At 39.6% G+C, this 15,754-nt stretch overlaps 1 protein-coding gene across 3 annotated transcripts in view; it reads right to left on the bottom strand.

Annotated features, from left to right (window-relative positions):
* Positions 1-10,258, bottom strand: part of LOC126162349 (PAT complex subunit CCDC47) — a 76,621-nt gene extending 66,363 nt beyond the window's left edge. For 2 of the 3 annotated variants that reach the window (XM_049918800.1, XM_049918798.1), the window contains exon 1: positions 9,690-10,009. The gene's annotated coding sequence lies outside the window, so the exon portion shown is untranslated. Of the gene's footprint in view, positions 1-9,689; positions 10,010-10,240 lie in introns of those variants that run through there. The other variant, XM_049918799.1, reaches the window with a different exon arrangement.
* Positions 10,259-15,754: the final 5,496 nt, after the last annotated feature.

The following is a 15,754-nucleotide window of genomic DNA, read 5'->3' as shown; positions in this document are numbered from 1 at the left end:
GGTTAAAGTTAGACATAGTGGGAATTAGTGAAGTTTGGTGGCAGGAGGAACAAGACATTTGGTCAGGTGACTATAGGGTTATAAATACAAAATCCAATAAGCGTAATGCAGGAGTAGGTTTAATAATGAATAAAATAATAGGAACGCAGATAAGCTACTATGAACAGCGTAGTGAACACATTATTGTAGCCAAGACAGACATGACGCCCATGCCTACCACAGCAGTACAAGTTTATACGCGAACTAGCTCTGCAGATGATGAAGAGATTGAAGAAATGTATGATGCGATAAAAGCACTTATTCAGATAGTTAAGGGAGACTGGAGACTGGACTGGAATTCGACAGTAGGAAAAGGAGTAAGTGAATATGGACTGGGGGTGAGAAATGAAAGAGGAAGCTGCCTGGTAGAATTTTGCACAGAGCATAACTTAATAATAGCTAACACTTGGTGTAAGAATCATGAAAGAAGATTGCATATGTAGAAGAAGCCTGGAGGCACTGGAAGGTTTCAGATAGATTATGTAATGCTAAGACAGATTTAAGAACCAGGTTTTAAATTGTAAGATATTTCCAGGGGCAGATGTGGACTCCGACCACAATTTATTTGTTATGAACTGTAGAGTAAAACTAAAAAAACTGCAAAAAGGTATGAATTTAAGGAAATAGGACCTAGATAAACTGAAAGAACCAGAGGCTGTAGAGTGTTTCAGAAAGAGCATTAGGGAACGATTGAGAAGAACAGGGGAAAGAGATACAGTAGAAGAAGAATGGATAGCTTTGAGAGATGAAATAGGGAAAGCAGCAGAGGATCAAGTAGGTAAAAAGACGAGGGCTAGTAGAAATCCTTGGGTAACAGAAGAGATGCTGAATTTAATTGATGAATTGAGAAAATATAAAAATGCAGTAAACAAAGCAGGCAAAAAGGAATACAAATGTCTCAAAAATGAGACCAACAGGAAGTGCAAAATGGCTAAGCATGGATGGCTAGAGGACAAATGTAAGGATGTAGAGGCATATCACTAGGGGTAAGATTAGATACTGCCTACAGGAAAATTAAAAAGACCTATGGAGGAAAGAAAACCACATGTATGAATATCAAGAGTTCAGATGGAAAACCAGTCCTAAGCAAAGAAGGGAAAGCAGAATGGTGGAAGGAGTTATAGAGGGTCTGTACAAGGGCAATGTACTTGAGGGCAATATTATAGATATGGAAGAGGACATAGATGAAGATGAAAAGGGAGATATGATATTGTGTGAAGAATTTGACAGAGCACTGAAAGACCTAAGTCAAAACAAGGCCATGAGAGTAGACAACATTCCATCAGAACTGCTGACAGCGTTGGGAGAACCACCCATGACAAAACACTTCCATCTGGAGAGAGGCTGTTACATGAGAATATGGACACAAACCATAAAAATTAAAAATATTTTTATGACAAATCTGATCATCAGTTCTGTTAGCTGAAACACAATTTTTTAAATTTGAAGCTTCATATTCATGTTAAGAAGTACTGGAACTGGACAAATGGCTTTACAGCTTGTCTTAAATTTCAGCTTCTAGACCCTCTAAGAAATTAGTTTTCAAAAGTACTACAATGATGGATTGTAAAGCAATTTATTAACAGAATATATCGGAAAAACTTTACAAGTATCTAAGGGCAGCCCATTTCGATAGCTTATATTGATTTTATTTAATTAGTACAGTCCTCAAGTTGGTTTATTTTTTATTATTATCTCCTGTCATTCTGTTACTGAAAAAAGCCTGAAATTTGTTTTTCAGGATCAATACACTTTTATAGACTCCTGAAAATAGGCATGCAAATACAGATTTATGAGACAGATAAATGTATCACAGCAGAGAAAAAAAAAAGTTCATTATAGACAATATTTTATAGTGGTAATGGAATGACACACTTGCAGTAACGGAATGACAATAATTTTATAACTGAATTTGACTGACATTCCTTAAGAAATTGTATGTCAAATACATTTATATGTTGGCTATACTGCAATTTCGTATGTTGGATATACTATTAGTAAAAATTGGAGGGAAAATGGGGAAGTTCTACAAACCAAGAATGTTCTTTTCAGAGAGAAGAAACTTACATTCAGTAAGTCTAAGAGTAAACGCTGATAGGTGAGTTAATAAGCTTCCTTAGGAAAGATTACAATGAAATGACTATAAACGGCTGCATACTACATATAGAATGGAGTTAATTATTTTGATAAACAGTGTTTATTCTTCTATAACCTATGTTTTCTCTGGGAAGCAATAACAATGTCAAATTATAAGGAAGGCTCAATATTGTCTATAGTAAAAGAAGTTACTGACTTCCTATGTACTAGCAGTTATCTTTAAAGGTCACTACATATTATGCCTAAATAATAGACACATTTTAATATAGGGTGTTGAATAGAATTTTTTTTATTGAAAATAGATATTAGCTTATTTCTAGCAATTACACTGTTTCCACAATACTTATCAAACAAGATATTTCATTTTTACAGTTGTTATCATGCTCCTCACATCAGGTGAGGAAATGAGAGAATACCGGAAACAGCGTTAAGTGATGAGATTAAGGGGAAAGACAGGTAAAGGAAAAAACAGCGAAGTTTAACTGTTGCTCAACTTAAGAAATAACGAGAAAAAGAGAAACTTAATCAAAGAAAATTCAGAAATAAAGTTAGAGTCCAGCAGTGAAGGCAATGTTAGTGATGCTTACGTCACCTACCCCAACATTCCATGTAAATCTCCTGCTTCATTAATGAAAGCAGTTAAACATGTAGAAACTTGTTTACCTAGATGTTCAAGAAGGTGCAAGAAAGTTGTCTTGGAATTAGCTGCCTAAATCCAAGCACAGAAGAATCTGTTGATACTTTTTATGTTTGAGATGATATTTAATGCCAAACTCCTGGGATGAAAGATTATGTGATAATGAAGGATAAGGAAAGTGGAAAAACCAAAGTCCAGAATAGGTACATGATCATGATCTTGAAAGAAGCCCATGCTATATATCAAGAGGAATTCCCTGACATGTCCATAAAATTGTACAAGCCCTGCACATCAAGACCAAGTTTCTGTGCACCTTACAAGATACACCGCACAATGTGTGTCTCTGCCATTACCTTGAGAATGTAAAGCTACTTTTGAAAGTTATAAATGAGGTTGTTCCACAAGTGAAAACCATTTTTACTGCCTTCATTAGCACAATAGCTTGCAATCAAGAGAAAGAACTTTGCATGATGTCAAACTGTGAAAAGTGTGCAAATGCATCTTTGAAAGAAAAGTATTCTTTGGCTGAGAACTTAATGAAGAAGCTGATCAAATGGACCCGATGGCAAACAGTGAACCTGTGAAATGAACCTGCGAATCACTCTGAAAAAGTTTCATGGTACTGTTGGCCAGAGTCTTGATGCTCTTTTAAACATGCTATCCCAATTCTCACAACATACATTTAATAAAAGACAATAATCAAAACTTTTTGAAAGCAAAAATAATTCTGCCAACAAGAAGAACACCTCAGTGCAAGTAGATTTTGCAGAAAATTATACTGTTCACCTGTAGAATAAAGTCCAGAGTGCTCATTGGTCAAAACCACAAATCACTTTGATTACAGCATATGTTGGGACTCACAAAATGATGCATATTCTTTTGCTGTTGTTAGTGATGAACTTGATCACAATAAATATTCATTGCATGCTTTCCTAAGTAAGATTGTAGAGCACATTATGTCCACGAACCCAGAGGTAGAATCTGTCACATTCATGAGTGATGGTGCAGCCAGTCAATTTAAGCAGTGTTTCCTGTTTGCCAACTTGACATTTTTACGAGAACACTATGGAATAAATATTTCATGGAACTTCTTTGTCACGTCACATGGATTGGTGGAACAGTAAAGCTTGCACTCTGGAATGTCTGCAAAACTGGCAAACACATACTATCTGCTGCTGAGGACTTTGCAAAAATTGCATGTGAAAGATGTTGTGGCATAAACATTTTTATATCTCTGCCCTGCAAATTGCAGAGAATAAAGAGGAATTAGATCAAACGTGGATAGGAATAGTTTCAATAGAGCTGACCAAAACCATCCTTGCTGTTAAACCTGTTGTTGTTGTGGTCTTCAGTCCTGAGACTGGTTTGCTGCAGCTCTCCATGCTACTCCATCCTGTGCAAGCTTCTTCATCTCCCAGTACTTACTGCAACCTACATCCTTATGAATCTGCTTAGTGTATTCATCACTCGGTCTCCCTCTACGATTTTTGCCCTCCAATGCCAAATTTGTGATCCCTTGATGCCTCAGAACAAGTCCTACCAACCGGTCCCTTCTTCTTGTCAAGTTGTGCCACAAACTCCTCTTCTCCCGAATTCTATTCAAAACCTCCTCATTAGTTATGTGATCTACCCATCTAATCTTCAGCATTCTTCTGCAGCACCACATTTCTAAAGCTTCTATTCTCTTCTTGTCCTAACTACTTATCGTCCATGTTTCACTTCCCTACATGGCTACGCTCCATACGAATACTTTCAGAAACGACTTCCTGACACTTAAATCTATACTCGATGTTAACAAATTTCTCTTCTTTAGAAACACTTTCCTTGCCATTGCCAGTCTACTTCGACCATCGTAAGTTATTTTGCTCCCCAAATAGCAAAACTCCATTACTACTATAAGTGTCTCATTTCCTAATCTAATTCCCTCAGCATCACCCGACTTAATTCGACTACATTCCATTACCTCATTCTGATTTTGTTTATGATAATATTATATCCTTCTTTCAAGACACTGTCCATTCCGTTCAACTGCTCTTCCAAGTCCTTTGCTGTCTCTGACAGAATTACAATGTTATCGACGAACCTCGTAGTTTTTATTTCTTCTCCATGGAGTTTAATTCCTACTCCAAATTTTTCTTTTGATTCCTTCACTGCTTGCTCAATATACAGATTGAATAACATCGGGGAGAGGCTACAACCCTGTCTCACTCCCTTTCCAACCACTGCTTCCCTTTCATGCCCTTCAAGTCTTATAACTGCCACCTGGTTTCTGTACAAATTGTAAATAGCCTTTCGCTCCCTGTATTTTACACCTAGCACCTTTAGAATTTGAAAAAGAGTATTCCAGTCAACATTGTCAAAATCATTCTCTAAGTCTACAAATGCTACAAACGTAGGTTTACCTTTACTTAATCTATTTTCTAAGATAAGTCGTAGGGTCAATATTGCCTCACGTGTTCCAACATTTCTACAGAATCCAAACTGATCTTCCCCGAGGTCAGCTTATACCAGTTTTTCTATTCGTCTGTAAAGAATTCGCGTTAGTATATTGCAGCTGTGACTTATTAAACTGATAGTTCGGTAATTTTCACATACGTCAACACCTGTTATCTTTGGGATTGGAATTATGTTGTTCTTGAAGTCTGAGGGTATTTCGCCTGTCTCGTACATCTTGCTCACCAGATGGAAGAGTTTTATCAGGACTGGCTCTCCCAAGGCTGTCAGTAGTTCGAATGGAATGTTGTCTACTCCCGGGGCCTTGTTTCGACTCAGGTCTTTCAGTGCTCTGTTAAACACTTCACGCAGTATCATATCTCCCATTTCATCTTCATCTACATCCTCTTCCATTTCCATAATATTGCCCTCAAGTACATTGCCCTTGTATAGACCCTCTATATACCCCTTCCACCTTTCTGCAGTATCTATCTTACCCCTAGTGAGATAAGCTTCTACATCCTTACATTTGTCCTCAAGCCATCCCTGCTTACCCATTTTGCACTTGATGTCAATCTCATTTCTGAGATGTTTGTATTCCTTTTTGCTTGCTTCATTTACTGCATTTTTATATTTTCTCCTTTCATCAATTAAATTCAATATTTCTTCTGTTACCCAAGGATTTCTACTGGCCCTCGTCTTTTTACCTAATTGATCCTCTGCTGCCTTCACTACTTCATCCCTCAGAGATACCCATTCTTCTTCTACTGAATTTCTTCCCCCAATTCCTGTCAATTGTTCCTGTATACTTTCCCTGAACTCTGTACAATCTCTGTTTTAGTCAGTTTATCCAGGTCCCATCTCCTTAAATTTCCACCTTTTTGCAGTTTCTTCAGTTTTAATCTACAGTTCATAACCAATAGATTGTGGTCAGAGTCCACATCTGCCCCTGGAAATGTCTTATAATTTAAAATCTGGTTCCTAAATCTCTGTCTTACCATTATATAATCTATCTGATACCTTCTAGTATCTCCAGGATTCTTCCATGTATACAACCTTCTCTTATGATTCTTGAACCAAGTGTTAGCTATGATTAAGTTATGCTCTGTGCAAAATTCTACCAGACGGCTTCCTCTTTCATTTCTTACCCCCAATCTATATTCACCTACTATGTTTCCTTCTCTCCCTTTTCCTAATGTCGAATTCCAGTCACCCATGATTATTAAATTTTCGTCTCCCTTCACTACCTGAATAATTTCTTTTATCTCATCATACATTTCATCAATTTCTTCATCATCTGCAGAGCTAGTTGGCATATAAACTTGGACTACTGTAGTAGGCGTGGACTTCGTGTCTATCTTGGCCACAATAATGCGTTCACTATGCTGTTTGTAGTAGCTCACCCGCATTCCTACTTTTTTACTCATCATTAAACCTACTCCTGCATTACCTCTATTCGATTTTGTGTTTATAACCCTGTATTCACCTGACCAAAAGTCTTGTTCCTCCTGCCACCGAACTTCACTAATCCCACTATATCTAACTTTAACCTATCCATTTCCCTTTTTAAATTTTCTAACCTACCTCACAGATTAAGGGATCTGACATTACGCTCTCCCATCTACAGAACGCCAGTTTTCTTTCTCCTGATAACGACGTCCTCTTGAGTAGTCCCCGCCCAGAGATCCGAATGTGGGACTATTTTAGCTCCGGAATATTTTACCCAAGAGGACACCATCATCATTTAACCATACAGTAAAACTGCATGCCCTCGGGAAAAATTACAGCTGTAGTTTCCCCTTGCTTTTAACCGTTCGCAGTACCAGCACAGCAAGGCCGTTTTGGTTCGTGTTACATGGCCAGATCAGTCAATCATCCAGACTGTTGTCCCAGCAACTACTGAAAAGGCTGCTGCCCCTCTTCAGGAACCACACATTTGTCTGGCCTCTCAACAGATACCTCTCTGTTGTGGTTGCACCTACGGTACGGCCATCTGTATCGCTGAGGCACGCAAGCCTCCCCACCAACGGCAAGGTCCATGGTTCATGGGAGGGGGGGGGGGGGGGCGTTAAACCAATTATTCCATATATTACTGAGTACCAGCATTACTCGCTATCTCCCCAGAGGTTTGTGCACAATTTCAAAAAGCGATCTTCAGCCAAAGAAAATTCACAAGGCCTGATCAATGATACGGCCTTGCATCAAGGTGATTTTGCTCTGGTTTCGTATGCTGGAAGAAACATATCAAAATTTTTTGTGTGGCAGGTGATTTACATTGAAATTTCTTTTCTTACAAAGAATGATGCAAATGGAAATATACTTACACTTCCCGCAAAGGAATATAAATGATGGGTAGAAAAAGAGCAAATTGTAGAGAAACTAGCTGCATCTACTATAGACCAGAGGAATAAGTACCATTTTCCCTACCCATTCAGCAGAGCAGAATAAAACTTGTAATTTTCAAGTGAAAGTGTCATTCCATTATTATTGACTGTCTTCCATTAACAGCGATTTTTTTTATTGTGTTACTAAAATATTAGTTTCATGCATTTATCTTCTATGTCATTTCATTTCTCTTTATCTTCTTTACAATATAATTTTTGTGAATTTTTATAGGGAATGGACATGTTGAATTACTGTTGCATTATAAATGATAAAAATATGCATGTCTGAATTATATCATTCCACTACCAGAAAGTTTCTTTTACGTGAGTCTCTTTATATAAACAAAACTTAAACTATTAAATTAAATAAATTGTGTTCCTTTGGTTTTGTATAAAATACAATAATAAATTTTTTTGTCTTTTATCATGGTTTTTGGTCTTTTCTATGCTTAAGTGCAGAAACAATCACTGAGTGTCATTCCGTTACTCATGGAACTACCCTGAGCAAGATGTATGAGACAGGCAAAATACCCTCACATTTCAAGAAGACTGTAATAATTCCAATTCCAAAGAAAGCAGGTATTGACTGGTGCGAAAATCACTGAACTATCAGTTTAATAAGTTATGTTTGCAAAATCGTAACAGGAAATATTTACAGACAAATGGAAAAACTGGTAGAAGCCAACCTCAGGGAAGATAAGTTTGGTTTCCGTAGAAATGTGGAACACCCGAGGCAATACTGGTCCTATGACTTAGATAAGATAGGTTAAGGGGAGTCAAACCCATGTTTCTAGCATTTGCAGACTTAGAAAAAGCTTTTGACAATGTTGACTGGAATGCTCTCTTTCAAATTCTGAATGTGGCAGGGGTAAAATACAGGGAGCGAAACACTATTACAATTGGTACAGAAACCAGATGGCAGTTATAAGAGTCGAGGGGCATGAAAAAGAAGCAGTGGTTAGAGGGGAGTGAGACAGGGTTGTAGCCTATCCCTGATGTTATCCAACTGTATACTGAGTAAGCAGTAATGGAAACAAAAGAAAAATTTGGAATAGGAATTTAAATCCATGGAGAAGAAATAAAAACTTTGATGTTTTCAAACAACATTGTAATTCTGTCAGAGACAGCAGAGACCTGGAAGAGCAGATGAAAGGAATGAGCAGTATCTCAAAGGAGGATATAAGATGAACATCAACAAAAGCAAAACGAGGATAATGGAATGTAGTCGAATTAAATCTGGTGACGCTGTGGGAATCAGATTAGGAAATGAGACATTTAAAGTAGTAAATGAGTTTTGCTGTTTAGGAAGCTAAATAACTGATGACTGTTGAAGTAGACCAGCTATGGCAGGGCAAGAGTTTTTCAAAAAATTGTTCAAATGGCTCTGAGCACTATGGGACTTAACATATGTGGTCATCAGTCCCCTAGAACTTAGAACTACTTAAACCTAACTAACCTAAGGACATCACACACATCCATGTCCAACGCAGGATTCGAACCTGCAACCGTAGCCCAAGCGTTTTTCAAGAAGAGAAATTTGCTAATATCAAGTACAGATTTAAGTGACAGGAAGTCCTTCGTGAAAATACTTGTATGGAGTGTAGCCATGTATGGGAGTGAAACATAGACGATAAATAGTTTAAACAAGAAGAGAATACACGGTTTCGAAATGTGGTGCTACAGAAAAATGCTGATTAGATGGGTAGATCACGTACCTAATGAGGAGTTACTGAATAGAACTGGGGGAAAGAGGAATTTGTGACACAACTTACCCTGGAAGAAGGGATCGGTTGGTATGGCACGTTCTGACGAGGGAAGCGTGGAAGGTAAAAATTGTAGAGGGAGACCAAGAGATGAATACACTAAGCAGATTCAGGAGGCTGTAGGTTGCAGTAGGAGATGAAGAGACTTGCACAGGATAGAGTAGCATGGACAGCTACATCAAACCAGTCTCTGGACTGAAGACAACAACAATAACACAAAGTTTGTTTAAAGGAAATGTGTTTTCATAACAAAGGTTGTGTAGGTCTATAACTACACAATACCGATATCACCGGTTTTTTAACGAGGTTATGAGAAGGTTACACATTGCCATTTACCTTCTAAATTTTGTAAGGTTGCGAACTCCAACTGCAAAAACTACACTCGTTCAATCCGATGACTTATTTCCTGCGCAACTTCTGCGGATTATGAAAACCTACAAGTTCTTAAGACCTAATTCCATTTGTGTCGCGGTAGGAGCACATCAATCATAAGTTAAGCGGCAGACCGAATTTCCTAAAACAATTTTTAAGTCTCAACATCAAAAGTTTGGGCCGATAAAACAGTTCACATGGTATGTAAACACTGAATCACCTGACCACTACATGCAACCTAATTTGCTACAAACAATTTGAAGGGAAAATATGTGATACACTTATACTGATGATCTTTGAGAGAGTAATAAACGTACAAAGATATTGACCGAGCAATGCATTCGCTTCGTGCTTTTACTGGCACATGTAATAGTTTGGAAAAATAAAGTTAATAGACAGCTGAAAATGCCATCAAACTTCGCTTTCAAACTCAACCTTAAAAAATTTAATTTTAATAATTTAGGTAACAGACAAACTATTTAAAAAACGTTGTCAATACAAATGTATAAAAGCACCTTTCATACGTAACGTAATTACACTGCTGACTAGGCAGCCGTCATCCGAGTACTGGGACACCTCATCGACATCGACTTATACTCTAGAAAGGCAAGGTACACCCGTTACAGGTAAAGTTTCCTTGCTCCCACTAACCACATTTAGGCTGTCATCGCCAGAAAAGTTTTCCGTGTTCCCTGCAATCGTCACCTTCATCAAGATCATCTTTCTTCAAAGCACCTACACTGCCAGGATCATACTTACTGTTATCGCTGTCGTAACGGTTGGTCTCTTCCCAGTCGCCGTTTACCATTCCTGCCCCCTGCTCCTCATTTCGAGTTGTCCACTCTGTCTCTGTTGCTGCCTTCTTCCGAACATTCACCGAAATAATCAGCCATGGACAATACCACAACTACAACATCCAGTCATTTACACCCACTTCTGTTCTATTCCTACCGACACCCATAACTTCATCCCTCCCCCCTCCCCCTTCGTTGGCCCATATTTCCTGCATACTCCACCGCTAAATGACTTCTCCAGTCTTTATGCCACCTTACACACATCTACCACCTTATCCACCACAACTGAATTCATTTACTTGTCCTGTTGCAGCTGCCATTACATCAGCTCCTTGGTCATTGTCACTTCCAGTTCAGTAGCACCATCTGCAACAGTAACCTACACGTTTCAACATCAGCAGCATCATCCTTTCAACCTCATATGCACCTGCAATAGTCATATCATTCTTATCTGCATCAACTGAAGTACATTCCAGTTATGATAAATTCAGTGTCAAACGAAATTCCACAGTTTGCTTGCCGAAACAAAAAACTCAGACAAAATACAGGGTACTGATACTTCGTCCTTCCAAGAAGCCAAGGAAATCCCACATGAAACTGCCAACACTAAACCAATGGATATGACCTTCATCACTTTTTAAACATCTTCTTCAACACATACCTGTGCTCTGCTGACCACAGATTTTTTATTCCCAGGACGCTATCCTCCAGAATAGAAAACATAAATCCAACATCATACAGTTTTGGAGGACAGCACCTTAAATAACTGTCCAGACATCCAAATTTAGATTTTCCTAGATTTCCCTCAAGCCCTCAAGGAAATTTTTTAATGGTACTGTTGAAAGGCAGTCGCAAAGTTCCTTCCCTACCCTTTCTCAATCAGAGCTTATGTAATGGCTGCACTATCAATGGGACGTTATACTCTGATCTTCTTTCCATTCATTATTCAGCTCATACTATGCAAAGAGTCTATGATCAATACCTGATCACTCTTCAATTCCTGCATTCTGCTCTGTGTTGGTACAAAAACTCCCATCCATGACCTTGGCCCTAAGGATCATTGCACCATACGGCCTCCCCCCCCCCCCTCCTCAAATCAGAAATAAACCCTGGCTTCCAAGTTATCTGTCAACCTTCACAGCTGTTTTCTATGGGACAGAGTCTGAGACCACAGGAGGTTGATTAGGAACTTAACTCCAGTCTTGGTTCCTAGATCGAAAATTCCTCCATAACCACTACTCTTGTTCCCCATTCTCTGCCAGAATGCTTGTCGACTATTGTTAATTGTACCGTCATTTGGCACCATACAAAGAATATTGTCAATTTCAAACCAATGTATATTGCTCCTAAAATTTCTCATCTACATTTACCATCAAAGGCAGAAATATAAAAGCTCACCTAGCTGTCCTCACTGAAAATCCAATCCCCTTCTAAGACAATGCCCTTCCATAAAGTAATACCTGTAACCTTTTACTCCTCACATATTTCTAGAAGTTGAAGATAAAAACCTCTCCCACATAATCTGAAATGACAGTGCCTATTTACCATGTTAAATTTTCACTCTATCAAAATAATTCCCTACATCCCATCCCCAATGCAATCTCTCTTATCATGACTGTTCCTGAAAATACTCATCAGTTTGAGTAATCCCTTAATCTCCAGCAAATCACACTGGTCACCCATTCCACATTTCACCTGAATGCAATAACCACTTAATCACAGAACCACACACATTTTACTGTCTCCTGCATATATATTCTTGTTTTGTACCACTCAGGCCATATCAGGTGCAGTATGTCCACTCTTGCTGCACCCATTCTTCACAAAACTGCAGACAGATCCTGATGCTTCACCCCAACTCTCGCAATCCTTACCTGACAAATACCCATCCTCAACCCATAATCACCAACATCACATCCTGACTACAGCCCACTTTCAAAATACCCTTCAAGGTCTCATCACCTCCTTCCATCCAAAGTTTTAACTAGATGTAGTTATCCTGACTCCAGATATTGTCCTTAAATCGACCTACACAGAAGTACTATCATAAACACACAACATAACAACAACATCACAACATTTATGTTGAAAATCGTTACATAATATCAAGACAGTCTGTTTTAACAACATAAATTACACGTTTTCACTTTAAAATATCTTTTTATTTTCGTATTTTAAGTAACTAAATTCCTGAACAGGAGTCACGATCTAGTGACAGTCTACACCTCTCCAGACAATGAAGCGACTGTCATCAGATTCAGAACCACAAATTCTGATGTGCAGTAGTTTGTACAGAGACCTACAGGTCACAGATTATTTCCTTACTACAGCTTTTGACAGAAACTGAAAGATAGTACTATATTTATTATCAATATTGTTCCATATTTTGTGAGAAATTGCTTCAGAACTTGTTGAGACAAGGCTTCAGATGAGTAGATATCCAATTTGGATATGTGATGTAATGATTATTTGAGTACATGTCTTTGGCGACTATTGTGCCAGACAGATATATGGTTCCCAAACTCCCAAGATCTCAGTCAGACCCTTCACTGTTCAGCAAGCTGTACAAAAGCTTTCATGCAGATACCAGTTGCCACAGAAAATATCACGCAGACTGACATCATCACGCCCTTTGGCCTCTTTGAATCGTTTTATATAACGTTTGACCTCTGAAATGCTGCTGAGAAATGGTTGCAATTCATTGACAGTGTGTTGCATGACCTGCCCTTTTGTTTCGCCTACTTCAACGACATATGGGTATTTTCTTCCTCACTGCAGGAACTCCATGATCATCTGACAGTAATGTTTCAACAGTTCAACGATTTTGGGGCTATCATCACTCCCACCAAATGCATCTATGGTGCCTCCCAGGTGACAATCCTGGGCCACCAATTTGTGCAGAGAGCATCATCCCCCTGCCCTGACAGGCTCAGGGTATTCAGGAAATTCAGCACCCACAAACCTTCCAAAAACTCTGCTGGCATCATTTCTCTGGCACAGTCTCTATTCAAGAGAAACTAACAGACCCCCTTGCCGGTCTTAACACAAAGCATAACAATCCTGCTTCTTGGACAGACCAAATGAACGCTGCTTCTACCACTGCAATGAACAGCCTTGCCAACGCCACACTTCTGGCTAACTCAGCACAGCACCCAGCTGGCACTAGTGATCTATGCCAGCCAGCATGGCTTAGAAGAAGCCTTACAGAAACACCTCAGTTAGCTTTGACAACCACTGGCTTTCTTTTCAAAGAAGCTTACACTTTCATGGCACAAATGAAGCATCTGTGAGAGGGAGTTCCTTGCCATCCATGAGACAGTTCACTACTTTTGTCCATCACTGGAGCGTAAGAACTTCATGATACTTGTTGACTACAAATTCCTCATTTATACTTTCCGTCAGACAAACATCAGTGATCACAACGCCAGTTCTGCCAATTTAAATATTCATTGAAGTGACAAAAGACGAGGAATACCTCTTGATATCGTGTCGGACCTCCTTTTGCCCCACTTAGCGCAGCAACTCGACGTGGTATCGACTCAAGACGTTGTTAGAAGTTCCCTGCAGAAATATTAAGCCTTGTTGCTTCTACAGCTGTCCATAAACGCGAAATTGTTACTGGTGCATGATTTTGTGCAGGAACTGACCTTTAGATTATGTTCCATTTGGGATTAATGTCGTGCGATCTGGGTAGCCAAATCATTCGCTTGAAAGGTCCAGAATGTTCTTCACGCCAATTGTGAACAATCGTGGCCAGACTGTAGTCCAAAAAAATTCCATTGTTGCTTGGGAACATGAAATCCATGAATGGTTGCAAATGGCCTCAAGCAGGTGAACATAACCATTTCCAGTCAATGATTGTGTTGTGGGTTGGCAGGAGAGCCAACTCCGTGTTATTAGAGGAAGCCGAAAGGCACGTGTTTTAGCTCACACAGGCTGGCGTGAGGTCTGAAACAGGACAAGGAAATCAGAATTTAGAAAAATGGACGTAGCTAGTTGAATACTTAACTTTAATCCATAACTGGTGAACGTCGCTCTTGACTGTACATGATTCACAATATCAATAGTAACTGAACATGGCGCCTTGCTAGGTCGTAGCAAATGACGTAGCTGAAAGCTATGCTAACTATCGTCTCGGCAAATGAGAGCGTATTTTGTCAGTGAACCATCGCTAGCAAAGTCGGTTGTACAACTGGGGCGAGTGCTAGGAAGTCTCTCTAGACCTGCCTTGTGGCGGCGCTCGGTCTGCAATCACTGATAGTGGCGACACGCGGATCCGACGTATACTAACGGACCGCGGCCGATTTAAAGGCTACCACCGAGCAAGTGTGGTGTCTGGCGGTGACATCACAGATGGGTTCAGTTGGACCTGAGAATCCAGTCCATTCCATGTAAAAAGATCCCATACCATTGTGGAGCCACCACCAGCTTGCACAGTACCTTGTTGAGAACTTGGGTCCATGGGTTTCTGTGCCACACTCAAAGCCGACCATCAGCTCTTACCAACTGAAATCGGGACTTGTCTGAGTATGCCACGGTTTCCAATCGTCTAGAGTCCAACTGATGCGGACATGAGCCCAGGAGAGGCAGTGCAGGCAGTGTCATGCTGTCAACAAAGGCACTTGCGCCGATCTTCTGCTATCGTAGCCCATTAACACCAAATTTCGCAGCACTGTCCTAACGGGTACGTTTGTCGCACATCTCACATTGATTTCTATGGTTATTTCACTCAGTATAGCTTGTCTGTTATCACTGACAACTGTACACAAATGGCGCTGCTCTCGGCCGTTAAGTGATGGCTACTGGCAAATGCGTTGTCGAACGTGAGAGGTAATGCCTGAAAGTTGGTAATCTAAGCACTCTCTTGATGCTGTGGATCTTGGAATACTGAATTCCCTAACGATTTCCGAAGTTTAATGTTCCATGCATCTAGCTCCAACTACCATTCCAGATTAATTCCCATCGTGTAGCCATAATCACGTCAGAAACCTGAATCGGAAACATGAGTCGCTTGTATGAAAATGACAGCACTGCCCTTTTATATCATATATACGAGAAACTACCTTTATCTGTGTACGTGCACATCGTTATCCCATGAGTTTTATAAGCTCAGTGTATCTCACAGTTCAGCACAGATATTTGGCCTGTCTCATGAATGGACAACATTGTTGCTGCCTGTTTGTCATGAGTTGCCAACAGCAGAAGTTGCACAGATTTTCCTGCACTTGCTGTGAC

Source organism: Schistocerca cancellata, chromosome 2 (assembly GCF_023864275.1).
Source record: "Schistocerca cancellata isolate TAMUIC-IGC-003103 chromosome 2, iqSchCanc2.1, whole genome shotgun sequence".
NCBI classification, from domain to species: Eukaryota; Metazoa; Arthropoda; class Insecta; order Orthoptera; family Acrididae; genus Schistocerca; species Schistocerca cancellata.
The sequence above is the reverse complement of the archived record's forward strand: the minus strand, read 5'-3'. Positions and strand labels throughout refer to the sequence as shown.